Source organism: Conger conger, chromosome 15 (genome assembly GCF_963514075.1).
Source record: "Conger conger chromosome 15, fConCon1.1, whole genome shotgun sequence".
NCBI lineage: Eukaryota > Metazoa > Chordata > Actinopteri > Anguilliformes > Congridae > Conger > Conger conger.
The window spans coordinates 40,956,989-40,971,141 of record NC_083774.1 but is presented as its reverse complement, the minus strand read 5'-3'; the positions used below and the strand labels follow the sequence as shown (position 1 = coordinate 40,971,141).

Below are 14,153 nucleotides of genomic sequence, written 5' to 3'. Positions count from 1 at the left end.
TAATTCCAGTTTTTCCGGACATTCGAATGGAAAATCATAAATGAACTCACTTCCTGGATTGAGTGAAGGGATTGTTCTGGCGTGTTAATTTGCACTTGGTAACCTGTGATTTTTCATGGTCACGCACACATGAAACTACTGCTTTAGGACTTAAAACTCTGCCAATTGAGAGCGTGTGGTTTGTTAACATTGAAAGAACTTTGTCGCCCGAACAGGGACTTGAACCCTGGACCCTCAGATTAAAAGTCTGATGCTCTACCGACTGAGCTATCCGGGCTCTGTTTGGAGGGGATATTGACGGGATTACGAGTCTGATCCATAATGGCACATAGAATTAGCCGTCATAATCTGTGATATTTGCCATTGCACATTTGGTCATGCTCAATAATACGGTAACATGGTGCAAGCCAAGGGGCGACGGAGGTACGTTGGACCTCGTGGCGCAACGGTAGCGCGTCTGACTCCAGATCAGAAGGTTGCCTGTTCAAATCACGTCGAGGTCATCCTCTTTTATTTTTAATTGACCAACATTTCAGGGCTGCAGGTGTGTCGGTGAAAATGAGTTCTCCTTTAAGTTGTACCTTGAAATCTTCACCGTCACAAAAAGACAGAAACAATGCAAACATTATGGCCTTTGGCAATATTTATGGAGAAATAAGAAGATCCTTCCCACTTCCATCATTCCTAACTTAGTAGGTCCCCAGGTATCAAGTGACTCTGTGCCGGACCACAAATGAAGCAGACTTTTTCCTTTTTCCTTTTTTCAGATAGGAGCGTTGCATTTTTCACAAGTATTATGAAACACATATGACCTCTTTTTTATATTTCCCGGTATCTTTCATTGTTTTTGTGATATTTGGATTTTTCTCATACATTTGTGTGGGAAAGTTACAAGTGTAAGAATAATGGATTTCTTTGCGTTATTCAGGTCCAGGATTGACCATTTTTCAATATTTCACACAACACACATTTTCCATCTTTTTCCAGACATTCCTTGTGGATAAAGATTTTTTTTTCATCATACATGTGCCTTGTTTGCAGTTATTTAGAGTTGAAATAGAACACATTTAAAAACCCCACATTCTGACTGGTTTGTGGACATGGTTTTCTTCACTTCAACAGGTGGGAGGCTCACTTTTTTCCCCATTTCGGGTGCATCAATGCCATTTTTCATGAAAGACAAATTTCGGCAAGAGCATGCGCGTAATTCCAGTTTTTCCGGACATTTGAATGGAAAATCATAAATGAACTCACTTCCTGGATTGAGCGAAGGGATTGTTCTGGCGTGTTAATTTGCACTTGGTAACCTGTGATTTTTCATGGTCACGCACACATGAAACTACTGCTTTAGGACTTAAAACTCTGCCAATTGAGAGCGTGTGGTTTGTTAACATTGAAAGAACTTTGTCACCCGAACAGGGACTTGAACCCTGGACCCTCAGATTAAAAGTCTGATGCTCTACCGACTGAGCTATCCGGGCTCTGTGCGGAGGGGATATTGACGGGATTACGAGTCTGATCCATAATGGCACATAGAATTAGCCTTCATAATCTGTGATATTTGCCATTGCACATTTTGTCATGCTCAATAATACGGTAACATGGTGCAAGCCAAGGGGCGACGCAGGCACGTTGGACCTCGTGGCGCAACGGTAGCGCGTCTGTCTCCAGATCAGAAGGTTGCGTGTTCAAATCACGTCGAGGTCATCCTCTTTTATTTTTAATTGACCAACATTTCAGGGCTGCGGGTGTGTCGGTGAAAATTAGTTCTCCTTTAAGTTGTACCTTGAAATCTTCACCGTCACAAAAAGACATAGAAACAATGCAAACATTATGGCCTTTGGCAATATTTATGGAGAAATAAGAAGATCCTTCCCACTTCCATCATTCCCAACTTAGTAGGTCCCCAGGTATCAAGTGACTCTGTGCCGGACCACAAATGAAGCAGACTTTTTCCTTTTTCCTTTTTTCAGATAGGAGCGTTTCATTTTTCCCAAGTATTATGAAACACATTTGACCACTTTTTTATATTTCCCGGTATCTTTCATTGTTTTTGTGATATTTGGATTTTTCTCATACATTTGTGTGGGAAAGTTACAAGTGTAAGAATGATGGATTTCTTTGCGTTATTCAGGTCCAGGATTGACCATTTTTCAATATTTCACACAACACACATTTTCCATCTTTTTCCAGACATTCCTTGTGGATAAAGATTTTTTTTTCATCATACATGTGCCTTGTTTGCAGTTATTTAGAGTTGAAATAGAACACATTTAAAAACCCCACATTCTGACTGGTTTGTGGACATGGTTTTCTTCACTTCAACAGGTGGGAGGCTCACTTTTTTCCCCATTTCGGGTGCATCAATGCCATTTTTCATGAAAGACAAATTTCGGCAAGAGCATGCGCGTAATTCCAGTTTTTCCGGACATTCGAATGGAAAATCATAAATGAACTCACTTCCCGGATTGAGCGAAGGGATTGTTCTGGCGTGTTAATTTGCACTTGGTAACCTGTGATTTTTCATGGTCACGCACACATGAAACTACTGCTTTAGGACTTAAAACTCTGGCAATTGAGAGCGTGTGGTTTGTTAACATTGAAAGAACTTTGTCACCCGAACAGGGACTTGAACCCTGGACCCTCAGATTAAAAGTCTGATGCTCTACCGACTGAGCTATCCGGGCTCTGTTTGGAGGGGATATTGACGGGATTACGAGTCTGATCCATAATGGCACATAGAATTAGCCGTCATAATCTGTGATATTTGCCATTGCACATTTGGTCATGCTCAATAATACGGTAACATGGTGCAAGCCAAGGGGCGACGGAGGTACGTTGGACCTCGTGGCGCAACGGTAGCGCGTCTGACTCCAGATCAGAAGCTTGCCTGTTCAAATCACGTCGAGGTCATCCTCTTTTATTTTTAATTGACCAACATTTCAGGGCTGCAGGTGTGTCGGTGAAAATGAGTTCTCCTTTAAGTTGTACCTTGAAATCTTCACCGTCACAAAAAGACAGAAACAATGCAAACATTATGGCCTTTGGCAATATTTATGGAGAAATAAGAAGATCCTTCCCACTTCCATCATTCCTAACTTAGTAGGTCCCCAGGTATCAAGTGACTCTGTGCCGGACCACAAATGAAGCAGACTTTTTCCTTTTTCCTTTTTTCAGATAGGAGCGTTGCATTTTTCACAAGTATTATGAAACACATATGACCTCTTTTTTATATTTCCCGGTATCTTTCATTGTTTTTGTGATATTTGGATTTTTCTCATACATTTGTGTGGGAAAGTTACAAGTGTAAGAATGATGGATTTCTTTGCGTTATTCAGGTCCAGGATTGACCATTTTTCAATATTTCACACAACACACATTTTCCATCTTTTTCCAGACATTCCTTGTGGATAAAGATTTATTTTTCATCATACATGTGCCTTGTTTGCAGTTATTTAGAGTTGAAATAGAACACATTTAAAAACCCCCCATTCTGACTGGTTTGTGGACATGGTTTTCTTCACTTCAACAGGTGGGAGGCTCACTTTTTTCCCCATTTCGGGTGCATCAATGCCATTTTTCATGAAAGACAAATTTCGGCAAGAGCATGCGCGTAATTCCAGTTTTTCCGGACATTTGAATGGAAAATCATAAATGAACTCACTTCCTGGATTGAGCGAAGGGATTGTTCTGGCGTGTTAATTTGCACTTGGTAACCTGTGATTTTTCATGGTCACGCACACATGAAACTACTGCTTTAGGACTTAAAACTCTGCCAATTGTGAGCGTGTGGTTTGTTAACATTGAAAGAACTTTGTCGCCCGAACAGGGACTTGAACCCTGGACCCTCAGATTAAAAGTCTGATGCTCTACCGACTGAGCTATCCGGGCTCTGTGCGGAGGGGATATTGACGGGTTTACGAGTCTGATCCATAATGGCACATAGAATTAGCCTTCATAATCTGTGATATTTGCCATTGCACATTTTGTCATGCTCAATAATACGGTAACATGGTGCAAGCCAAGGGGCGACGCAGGTACGTTGGACCTCGTGGCGCAACGGTAGCGCGTCTGTCTCCAGATCAGAAGGTTGCGTGTTCAAATCACGTCGAGGTCATCCTCTTTTATTTTTAATTGACCAACATTTCAGGGCTGCGGGTGTGTCGGTGAAAATGAGTTCTCCTTTAAGTTGTACCTTGAAATCTTCACCATCACAAAAAGACATAGAAACAATGCAAACATTATGGCCTTTGGCAATATTTATGGAGAAATAAGAAGATCCTTCCCACTTCCATCATTCCCAACTTAGTAGGTCCCCAGGTATCAAGTGACTCTGTGCCGGACCACAAATGAAGCAGACTTTTTCCTTTTTCCTTTTTTCAGATAGGAGCGTTTCATTTTTCCCAAGTATTATGAAACACATTTGACCACTTTTTTATATTTCCCGGTATCTTTCATTGTTTTTGTGATATTTGGATTTTTCTCATACATTTGTGTGGGAAAGTTACAAGTGTAAGAATGATGGATTTCTTTGCGTTATTCAGGTCCAGGATTGACCATTTTTCAATATTTCACACAACACACATTTTCCATCTTTTTCCAGACATTCCTTGTGGATAAAGATTTTTTTTTCATCATACATGTGCCTTGTTTGCAGTTATTTAGAGTTGAAATAGAACACATTTAAAAACCCCACATTCTGACTGGTTTGTGGACATGGTTTTCTTCACTTCAACAGGTGGGAGGCTCACTTTTTTCCCCATTTCGGGTGCATCAATGCCATTTTTCATGAAAGACAAATTTCGGCAAGAGCATGCGCGTAATTCCAGTTTTTCCGGACATTCGAATGGAAAATCATAAATGAACTCACTTCCCGGATTGAGCGAAGGGATTGTTCTGGCGTGTTAATTTGCACTTGGTAACCTGTGATTTTTCATGGTCACGCACACATGAAACTACTGCTTTAGGACTTAAAACTCTGCCAATTGAGAGCGTGTGGTTTGTTAACATTGAAAGAACTTTGTCGCCCGAACAGGGACTTGAACCCTGGACCCTCAGATTAAAAGTCTGATGCTCTACCGACTGAGCTATCCGGGCTCTGTGCGGAGGGGATATTGACGGGATTACGAGTCTGATCCATAATGGCACATAGAATTAGCCTTCATAATCTGTGATATTTGCCATTGCACATTTTGTCATGCTCAATAATACGGTAACATGGTGCAAGCCAAGGGGCGACGCAGGTACGTTGGACCTCGTGGCGCAACGGTAGCGCGTCTGACTCCAGATCAGAAGGTTGCGTGTTCAAATCACGTCGAGGTCATCCTCTTTTATTTTTAATTGACCAACATTTCAGGGCTGCGGGTGTGTCGGTGAAAATGAGTTCTCCTTTAAGTTGTACCTTGAAATCTTCACCGTCACAAAAAGACATAGAAACAATGCAAACATTATGGCCTTTGGCAATATTTATGGAGAAATAAGAAGATCCTTCCCACTTCCATCATTCCCAACTTAGTAGGTCCCCAGGTATCAAGTGACTCTGTGCCGGACCACAAATGAAGCAGACTTTTTCCTTTTTCCTTTTTTCAGATAGGAGCGTTTCATTTTTCCCAAGTATTATGAAACACATTTGACCACTTTTTTATATTTCCCGGTATCTTTCATTGTTTTTGTGATATTTGGATTTTTCTCATACATTTGTGTGGGAAAGTTACAAGTGTAAGAATGATGGATTTCTTTGCGTTATTCAGGTCCAGGATTGACCATTTTTCAATATTTCACACAACACACATTTTCCATCTTTTTCCAGACATTCCTTGTGGATAAAGATTTTTTTTTCATCATACATGTGCCTTGTTTGCAGTTATTTAGAGTTGAAATAGAACACATTTAAAAACCCCCCATTCTGACTGGTTTGTGGACATGGTTTTCTTCACTTCAACAGGTGGGAGGCTCACTTTTTTCCCCATTTCGGGTGCATCAATGCCATTTTTCATGAAAGACAAATTTCGGCAAGAGCATGCGCGTAATTCCAGTTTTTCCGGACATTTGAATGGAAAATCATAAATGAACTCACTTCCTGGATTGAGCGAAGGGATTGTTCTGGCGTGTTAATTTGCACTTGGTAACCTGTGATTTTTCATGGTCACGCACACATGAAACTACTGCTTTAGGACTTAAAACTCTGCCAATTGTGAGCGTGTGGTTTGTTAACATTGAAAGAACTTTGTCGCCCGAACAGGGACTTGAACCCTGGACCCTCAGATTAAAAGTCTGATGCTCTACCGACTGAGCTATCCGGGCTCTGTGCGGAGGGGATATTGACGGGATTACGAGTCTGATCCATAATGGCACATAGAATTAGCCTTCATAATCTGTGATATTTGCCATTGCACATTTTGTCATGCTCAATAATACGGTAACATGGTGCAAGCCAAGGGGCGACGCAGGTACGTTGGACCTCGTGGCGCAACGGTAGCGCGTCTGTCTCCAGATCAGAAGGTTGCGTGTTCAAATCACGTCGAGGTCATCCTCTTTTATTTTTAATTGACCAACATTTCAGGGCTGCGGGTGTGTCGGTGAAAATGAGTTCTCCTTTAAGTTGTACCTTGAAATCTTCACCATCACAAAAAGACATAGAAACAATGCAAACATTATGGCCTTTGGCAATATTTATGGAGAAATAAGAAGATCCTTCCCACTTCCATCATTCCCAACTTAGTAGGTCCCCAGGTATCAAGTGACTCTGTGCCGGACCACAAATGAAGCAGACTTTTTCCTTTTTCCTTTTTTCAGATAGGAGCGTTTCATTTTTCCCAAGTATTATGAAACACATTTGACCACTTTTTTATATTTCCCGGTATCTTTCATTGTTTTTGTGATATTTGGATTTTTCTCATACATTTGTGTGGGAAAGTTACAAGTGTAAGAATGATGGATTTCTTTGCGTTATTCAGGTCCAGGATTGACCATTTTTCAATATTTCACACAACACACATTTTCCATCTTTTTCCAGACATTCCTTGTGGATAAAGATTTTTTTTTCATCATACATGTGCCTTGTTTGCAGTTATTTAGAGTTGAAATAGAACACATTTAAAAACCCCACATTCTGACTGGTTTGTGGACATGGTTTTCTTCACTTCAACAGGTGGGAGGCTCACTTTTTTCCCCATTTCGGGTGCATCAATGCCATTTTTCATGAAAGACAAATTTCGGCAAGAGCATGCGCGTAATTCCAGTTTTTCCGGACATTTGAATGGAAAATCATAAATGAACTCACTTCCCGGATTGAGCGAAGGGATTGTTCTGGCGTGTTAATTTGCACTTGGTAACCTGTGATTTTTCATGGTCACGCACACATGAAACTACTGCTTTAGGACTTAAAACTCTGCCAATTGAGAGCGTGTGGTTTGTTAACATTGAAAGAACTTTGTCGCCCGAACAGGGACTTGAACCCTGGACCCTCAGATTAAAAGTCTGATGCTCTACCGACTGAGCTATCCGGGCTCTGTGCGGAGGGGATATTGACGGGATTACGAGTCTGATCCATAATGGCACATAGAATTAGCCTTCATAATCTGTGATATTTGCCATTGCACATTTTGTCATGCTCAATAATACGGTAACATGGTGCAAGCCAAGGGGCGACGCAGGTACGTTGGACCTCGTGGCGCAACGGTAGCGCGTCTGACTCCAGATCAGAAGGTTGCGTGTTCAAATCACGTCGAGGTCATCCTCTTTTATTTTTAATTGACCAACATTTCAGGGCTGCGGGTGTGTCGGTGAAAATGAGTTCTCCTTTAAGTTGTACCTTGAAATCTTCACCGTCACAAAAAGACATAGAAACAATGCAAACATTATGGCCTTTGGCAATATTTATGGAGAAATAAGAAGATCCTTCCCACTTCCATCATTCCCAACTTAGTAGGTCCCCAGGTATCAAGTGACTCTGTGCCGGACCACAAATGAAGCAGACTTTTTCCTTTTTCCTTTTTTCAGATAGGAGCGTTTCATTTTTCCCAAGTATTATGAAACACATTTGACCACTTTTTTATATTTCCCGGTATCTTTCATTGTTTTTGTGATATTTGGATTTTTCTCATACATTTGTGTGGGAAAGTTACAAGTGTAAGAATGATGGATTTCTTTGCGTTATTCAGGTCCAGGATTGACCATTTTTCAATATTTCACACAACACACATTTTCCATCTTTTTCCAGACATTCCTTGTGGATAAAGATTTTTTTTTCATCATACATGTGCCTTGTTTGCAGTTATTTAGAGTTGAAATAGAACACATTTAAAAACCCCACATTCTGACTGGTTTGTGGACATGGTTTTCTTCACTTCAACAGGTGGGAGGCTCACTTTTTTCCCCATTTCGGGTGCATCAATGCCATTTTTCATGAAAGACAAATTTCGGCAAGAGCATGCGCGTAATTCCAGTTTTTCCGGACATTTGAATGGAAAATCATAAATGAACTCACTTCCTGGATTGAGCGAAGGGATTGTTCTGGCGTGTTAATTTGCACTTGGTAACCTGTGATTTTTCATGGTCACGCACACATGAAACTACTGCTTTAGGACTTAAAACTCTGGCAATTGAGAGCGTGTGGTTTGTTAACATTGAAAGAACTTTGTCGCCCGAACAGGGACTTGAACCCTGGACCCTCAGATTAAAAGTCTGATGCTCTACCGACTGAGCTATCCGGGCTCTGTGCGGAGGGGATATTGACGGCATTACGAGTCTGATCCATAATGGCACATAGAATTAGCCTTCATAATCTGTGATATTTGCCATTGCACATTTTGTCATGCTCAATAATACGGTAACATGGTGCAAGCCAAGGGGCGACGCAGGTACGTTGGACCTCGTGGCGCAACGGTAGCGCGTCTGACTCCAGATCAGAAGGTTGCGTGTTCAAATCACGTCGAGGTCATCCTCTTTTATTTTTAATTGACCAACATTTCAGGGCTGCGGGTGTGTCGGTGAAAATGAGTTCTCCTTTAAGTTGTACCTTGAAATCTTCACCGTCACAAAAAGACATAGAAACAATGCAAACATTATGGCCTTTGGCAATATTCATGGAGAAATAAGAAGATCCTTCCCACTTCCATCATTCCCAACTTAGTAGGTCCCCAGGTATCAAGTGACTCTGTGCCGGACCACAAATGAAGCAGACTTTTTCCTTTTTCCTTTTTTCAGATAGGAGCGTTTCATTTTTCCCAAGTATTATGAAACACATTTGACCACTTTTTTATATTTCCCGGTATCTTTCATTGTTTTTGTGATATTTGGATTTTTCTCATACATTTGTGTGGGAAAGTTACAAGTGTAAGAATGATGGATTTCTTTGCGTTATTCAGGTCCAGGATTGACCATTTTTCAATATTTCACACAACACACATTTTCCATCTTTTTCCAGACATTCCTTGTGGATAAAGATTTTTTTTTCATCATACATGTGCCTTGTTTGCAGTTATTTAGAGTTGAAATAGAACACATTTAAAAACCCCACATTCTGACTGGTTTGTGGACATGGTTTTCTTCACTTCAACAGGTGGGAGGCTCACTTTTTTCCCCATTTCGGGTGCATCAATGCCATTTTTCATGAAAGACAAATTTCGGCAAGAGCATGCGCGTAATTCCAGTTTTTCCGGACATTCGAATGGAAAATCATAAATGAACTCACTTCCTGGATTGAGCGAAGGGATTGTTCTGGCGTGTTAATTTGCACTTGGTAACCTGTGATTTTTCATGGTCACGCACACATGAAACTACTGCTTTAGGACTTAAAACTCTGCCAATTGTGAGCGTGTGGTTTGTTAACATTGAAAGAACTTTGTCGCCCGAACAGGGACTTGAACCCTGGACCCTCAGATTAAAAGTCTGATGCTCTACCGACTGAGCTATCCGGGCTCTGTTTGGAGGGGATATTGACGGGATTACGAGTCTGATCCATAATGGCACATAGAATTAGCCGTCATAATCTGTGATATTTGCCATTGCACATTTGGTCATGCTCAATAATACGGTAACATGGTGCAAGCCAAGGGGCGACGGAGGTATGTTGGACCTCGTGGCGAAACGGTAGCGCGTCTGACTCCAGATCAGAAGCTTGCCTGTTCAAATCACGTCGAGGTCATCCTCTTTTATTTTTAATTGACCAACATTTCAGGGCTGCAGGTGTGTCGGTGAAAATGAGTTCTCCTTTAAGTTGTACCTTGAAATCTTCACCGTCACAAAAAGACAGAAACAATGCAAACATTATGGCCTTTGGCAATATTTATGGAGAAATAAGAAGATCCTTCCCACTTCCATCATTCCCAACTTAGTAGGTCCCCAGGTATCAAGTGACTCTGTGCCGGACCACAAATGAAGCAGACTTTTTCCTTTTTCCTTTTTTCAGATAGGAGCGTTGCATTTTTCACAAGTATTATGAAACACATATGACCTCTTTTTTATATTTCCCGGTATCTTTCATTGTTTTTGTGATATTTGGATTTTTCTCATACATTTGTGTGGGAAAGTTACAAGTGTAAGAATAATGGATTTCTTTGCGTTATTCAGGTCCAGGATTGACCATTTTTCAATATTTCACACAACACACATTTTCCATCTTTTTCCAGACATTCCTTGTGGATAAAGATTTTTTTTTCATCATACATGTGCCTTGTTTGCAGTTATTTAGAGTTGAAATAGAACACATTTAAAAACCCCACATTCTGACTGGTTTGTGGACATGGTTTTCTTCACTTCAACAGCTGGGAAGCTCACTTTTTTCCCCATTTCGGGTGCATCAATGCCATTTTTCATGAAAGACAAATTTCGGCAAGAGCATGCGCGTAATTCCAGTTTTTCCGGACATTCGAATGGAAAATCATAAATGAACTCACTTCCCGGATTGAGCGAAGGGATTGTTCTGGCGTGTTAATTTGCACTTGGTAACCTGTGATTTTTCATGGTCACGCACACATGAAACTACTGCTTTAGGACTTAACACTCTGCCAATTGAGAGCGTGTGGTTTGTTAACATTGAAAGAACTTTGTCGCCCGAACAGGGACTTGAACCCTGGACCCTCAGATTAAAAGTCTGATGCTCTACCGACTGAGCTATCCGGGCTCTGTTTGGAGGGGATATTGACGGGATTACGAGTCTGATCCATAATGGCACATAGAATTAGCCTTCATAATCTGTGATATTTGCCATTGCACATTATGTCATGCTCAATAATACGGTAACATGGTGCAAGCCAAGGGGCGACGGAGGTACGTTGGACCTCGTGGCGCAACGGTAGCGCGTCTGACTCCAGATCAGAAGGTTGCCTGTTCAAATCACGTCGAGGTCATCCTCTTTTATTTTTAATTGACCAACATTTCAGGGCTGCAGGTGTGTCGGTGAAAATGAGTTCTCCTTTAAGTTGTACCTTGAAATCTTCACCGTCACAAAAAGACAGAAACAATGCAAACATTATGGCCTTTGGCAATATTTATGGAGAAATAAGAAGATCCTTCCCACTTCCATCATTCCTAACTTAGTAGGTCCCCAGGTATCAAGTGACTCTGTGCCGGACCACAAATGAAGCAGACTTTTTCCTTTTTCCTTTTTTCAGATAGGAGCGTTGCATTTTTCACAAGTATTATGAAACACATATGACCTCTTTTTTATATTTCCCGGTATCTTTCATTGTTTTTGTGATATTTGGATTTTTCTCATACATTTGTGTGGGAAAGTTACAAGTGTAAGAATAATGGATTTCTTTGCGTTATTCAGGTCCAGGATTGACCATTTTTCAATATTTCACACAACACACATTTTCCATCTTTTTCCAGACATTCCTTGTGGATAAAGATTTTTTTTTCATCATACATGTGCCTTGTTTGCAGTTATTTAGAGTTGAAATAGAACACATTTAAAAACCCCACATTCTGACTGGTTTGTGGACATGGTTTTCTTCACTTCAACAGGTGGGAGGCTCACTTTTTTCCCCATTTCGGGTGCATCAATGCCATTTTTCATGAAAGACAAATTTCGGCAAGAGCATGCGCGTAATTCCAGTTTTTCCGGACATTTGAATGGAAAATCATAAATGAACTCACTTCCTGGATTGAGCGAAGGGATTGTTCTGGCGTGTTAATTTGCACTTGGTAACCTGTGATTTTTCATGGTCACGCACACATGAAACTACTGCTTTAGGACTTAAAACTCTGCCAATTGAGAGCGTGTGGTTTGTTAACATTGAAAGAACTTTGTCACCCGAACAGGGACTTGAACCCTGGACCCTCAGATTAAAAGTCTGATGCTCTACCGACTGAGCTATCCGGGCTCTGTGCGGAGGGGATATTGACGGGATTACGAGTCTGATCCATAATGGCACATAGAATTAGCCTTCATAATCTGTGATATTTGCCATTGCACATTTTGTCATGCTCAATAATACGGTAACATGGTGCAAGCCAAGGAGCGACGCAGGCACGTTGGACCTCGTGGCGCAACGGTAGCGCGTCTGACTCCAGATCAGAAGGTTGCGTGTTCAAATCACGTCGAGGTCATCCTCTTTTATTTTTAATTGACCAACATTTCAGGGCTGCGGGTGTGTCGGTGAAAATGAGTTCTCCTTTAAGTTGTACCTTGAAATCTTCACCGTCACAAAAAGACATAGAAACAATGCAAACATTATGGCCTTTGGCAATATTTATGGAGAAATAAGAAGATCCTTCCCACTTCCATCATTCCCAACTTAGTAGGTCCCCAGGTATCAAGTGACTCTGTGCCGGACCACAAATGAAGCAGACTTTTTCCTTTTTCCTTTTTTCAGATAGGAGCGTTTCATTTTTCCCAAGTATTATGAAACACATTTGACCACTTTTTTATATTTCCCGGTATCTTTCATTGTTTTTGTGATATTTGGATTTTTCTCATACATTTGTGTGGGAAAGTTACAAGTGTAAGAATGATGGATTTCTTTGCGTTATTCAGGTCCAGGATTGACCATTTTTCAATATTTCACACAACACACATTTTCCATCTTTTTCCAGACATTCCTTGTGGATAAAGATTTTTTTTTCATCATACATGTGCCTTGTTTGCAGTTATTTAGAGTTGAAATAGAACACATTTAAAAACCCCACATTCTGACTGGTTTGTGGACATGGTTTTCTTCACTTCAACAGGTGGGAGGCTCACTTTTTTCCCCATTTCGGGTGCATCAATGCCATTTTTCATGAAAGACAAATTTCGGCAAGAGCATGCGCGTAATTCCAGTTTTTCCGGACATTCGAATGGAAAATCATAAATGAACTCACTTCCCGGATTGAGCGAAGGGATTGTTCTGGCGTGTTAATTTGCACTTGGTAACCTGTGATTTTTCATGGTCACGCACACATGAAACTACTGCTTTAGGACTTAAAACTCTGCCAATTGAGAGCGTGTGGTTTGTTAACATTGAAAGAACTTTGTCGCCCAAACAGGGACTTGAACCCTGGACCCTCAGATTAAAAGTCTGATGCTCTACCGACTGAGCTATCCGGGCTCTGTTTGGAGGGGATATTGACGGGATTACGAATCTGATCCATAATGGCACATAGAATTAGCCGTCATAATCTGTGATATTTGCCATTGCACATTTGGTCATGCTCAATAATACGGTAACATGGTGCAAGCCAAGGGGCGACGGAGGTACGTTGGACCTCGTGGCGCAACGGTAGCGCGTCTGACTCCAGATCAGAAGCTTGCCTGTTCAAATCACGTCGAGGTCATCCTCTTTTATTTTTAATTGACCAACATTTCAGGGCTGCAGGTGTGTCGGTGAAAATGAGTTCTCCTTTAAGTTGTACCTTGAAATCTTCACCGTCACAAAAAGACAGAAACAATGCAAACATTATGGCCTTTGGCAATATTTATGGAGAAATAAGAAGATCCTTCCCACTTCCATCATTCCCAACTTAGTAGGTCCCCAGGTATCAAGTGACTCTGTGCCGGACCACAAATGAAGCAGACTTTTTCCTTTTTCCTTTTTTCAGATAGGAGCGTTTCATTTTTCCCAAGTATTATGAAACACATTTGACCACTTTTTTATATTTCCCGGTATCTTTCATTGTTTTTGTGATATTTGGATTTTTCTCATACATTTGTGTGGGAAAGTTACAAG

At 41.0% G+C, this 14,153-nt stretch overlaps 23 non-coding genes across 23 annotated transcripts; 11 read left to right on the top strand and 12 right to left on the bottom strand.

Annotated features, from left to right (window-relative positions):
• Nucleotides 1-204: 204 nt before the first annotated feature.
• Nucleotides 205-277, bottom strand: trnak-uuu (transfer RNA lysine (anticodon UUU)). The gene has a single exon. It is a non-coding gene; the product is annotated as a tRNA-Lys (tRNA).
• A 154-nt stretch (nt 278-431) lies between these two features.
• On the top strand, nt 432-503 carry trnaw-cca (transfer RNA tryptophan (anticodon CCA)). Its single transcript has one exon. It is a non-coding gene; the product is annotated as a tRNA-Trp (tRNA).
• A 905-nt stretch (nt 504-1,408) lies between these two features.
• Nucleotides 1,409-1,481, bottom strand: trnak-uuu (transfer RNA lysine (anticodon UUU)). The gene has a single exon. It is a non-coding gene; the product is annotated as a tRNA-Lys (tRNA).
• Nucleotides 1,482-1,635: 154 nt separating this feature from the next.
• trnaw-cca (transfer RNA tryptophan (anticodon CCA)) lies at nt 1,636-1,707 on the top strand. The gene has a single exon. It is a non-coding gene; the product is annotated as a tRNA-Trp (tRNA).
• Nucleotides 1,708-2,614: 907 nt separating this feature from the next.
• On the bottom strand, nt 2,615-2,687 carry trnak-uuu (transfer RNA lysine (anticodon UUU)). Its single transcript has one exon. It is a non-coding gene; the product is annotated as a tRNA-Lys (tRNA).
• Nucleotides 2,688-2,841: 154 nt separating this feature from the next.
• On the top strand, nt 2,842-2,913 carry trnaw-cca (transfer RNA tryptophan (anticodon CCA)). Its single transcript has one exon. It is a non-coding gene; the product is annotated as a tRNA-Trp (tRNA).
• A 905-nt stretch (nt 2,914-3,818) lies between these two features.
• Nucleotides 3,819-3,891, bottom strand: trnak-uuu (transfer RNA lysine (anticodon UUU)). Its single transcript has one exon. It is a non-coding gene; the product is annotated as a tRNA-Lys (tRNA).
• A 154-nt stretch (nt 3,892-4,045) lies between these two features.
• On the top strand, nt 4,046-4,117 carry trnaw-cca (transfer RNA tryptophan (anticodon CCA)). The gene has a single exon. It is a non-coding gene; the product is annotated as a tRNA-Trp (tRNA).
• A 907-nt stretch (nt 4,118-5,024) lies between these two features.
• Nucleotides 5,025-5,097, bottom strand: trnak-uuu (transfer RNA lysine (anticodon UUU)). Its single transcript has one exon. It is a non-coding gene; the product is annotated as a tRNA-Lys (tRNA).
• Nucleotides 5,098-5,251: 154 nt separating this feature from the next.
• Nucleotides 5,252-5,323, top strand: trnaw-cca (transfer RNA tryptophan (anticodon CCA)). Its single transcript has one exon. It is a non-coding gene; the product is annotated as a tRNA-Trp (tRNA).
• Nucleotides 5,324-6,230: 907 nt separating this feature from the next.
• On the bottom strand, nt 6,231-6,303 carry trnak-uuu (transfer RNA lysine (anticodon UUU)). Its single transcript has one exon. It is a non-coding gene; the product is annotated as a tRNA-Lys (tRNA).
• Nucleotides 6,304-6,457: 154 nt separating this feature from the next.
• On the top strand, nt 6,458-6,529 carry trnaw-cca (transfer RNA tryptophan (anticodon CCA)). Its single transcript has one exon. It is a non-coding gene; the product is annotated as a tRNA-Trp (tRNA).
• A 907-nt stretch (nt 6,530-7,436) lies between these two features.
• trnak-uuu (transfer RNA lysine (anticodon UUU)) lies at nt 7,437-7,509 on the bottom strand. The gene has a single exon. It is a non-coding gene; the product is annotated as a tRNA-Lys (tRNA).
• Nucleotides 7,510-7,663: 154 nt separating this feature from the next.
• Nucleotides 7,664-7,735, top strand: trnaw-cca (transfer RNA tryptophan (anticodon CCA)). The gene has a single exon. It is a non-coding gene; the product is annotated as a tRNA-Trp (tRNA).
• Nucleotides 7,736-8,642: 907 nt separating this feature from the next.
• trnak-uuu (transfer RNA lysine (anticodon UUU)) lies at nt 8,643-8,715 on the bottom strand. Its single transcript has one exon. It is a non-coding gene; the product is annotated as a tRNA-Lys (tRNA).
• A 154-nt stretch (nt 8,716-8,869) lies between these two features.
• On the top strand, nt 8,870-8,941 carry trnaw-cca (transfer RNA tryptophan (anticodon CCA)). The gene has a single exon. It is a non-coding gene; the product is annotated as a tRNA-Trp (tRNA).
• A 907-nt stretch (nt 8,942-9,848) lies between these two features.
• On the bottom strand, nt 9,849-9,921 carry trnak-uuu (transfer RNA lysine (anticodon UUU)). Its single transcript has one exon. It is a non-coding gene; the product is annotated as a tRNA-Lys (tRNA).
• Nucleotides 9,922-11,052: 1,131 nt separating this feature from the next.
• trnak-uuu (transfer RNA lysine (anticodon UUU)) lies at nt 11,053-11,125 on the bottom strand. The gene has a single exon. It is a non-coding gene; the product is annotated as a tRNA-Lys (tRNA).
• Nucleotides 11,126-11,279: 154 nt separating this feature from the next.
• On the top strand, nt 11,280-11,351 carry trnaw-cca (transfer RNA tryptophan (anticodon CCA)). Its single transcript has one exon. It is a non-coding gene; the product is annotated as a tRNA-Trp (tRNA).
• Nucleotides 11,352-12,256: 905 nt separating this feature from the next.
• Nucleotides 12,257-12,329, bottom strand: trnak-uuu (transfer RNA lysine (anticodon UUU)). Its single transcript has one exon. It is a non-coding gene; the product is annotated as a tRNA-Lys (tRNA).
• Nucleotides 12,330-12,483: 154 nt separating this feature from the next.
• trnaw-cca (transfer RNA tryptophan (anticodon CCA)) lies at nt 12,484-12,555 on the top strand. The gene has a single exon. It is a non-coding gene; the product is annotated as a tRNA-Trp (tRNA).
• A 907-nt stretch (nt 12,556-13,462) lies between these two features.
• On the bottom strand, nt 13,463-13,535 carry trnak-uuu (transfer RNA lysine (anticodon UUU)). The gene has a single exon. It is a non-coding gene; the product is annotated as a tRNA-Lys (tRNA).
• A 154-nt stretch (nt 13,536-13,689) lies between these two features.
• On the top strand, nt 13,690-13,761 carry trnaw-cca (transfer RNA tryptophan (anticodon CCA)). Its single transcript has one exon. It is a non-coding gene; the product is annotated as a tRNA-Trp (tRNA).
• Nucleotides 13,762-14,153: the final 392 nt, after the last annotated feature.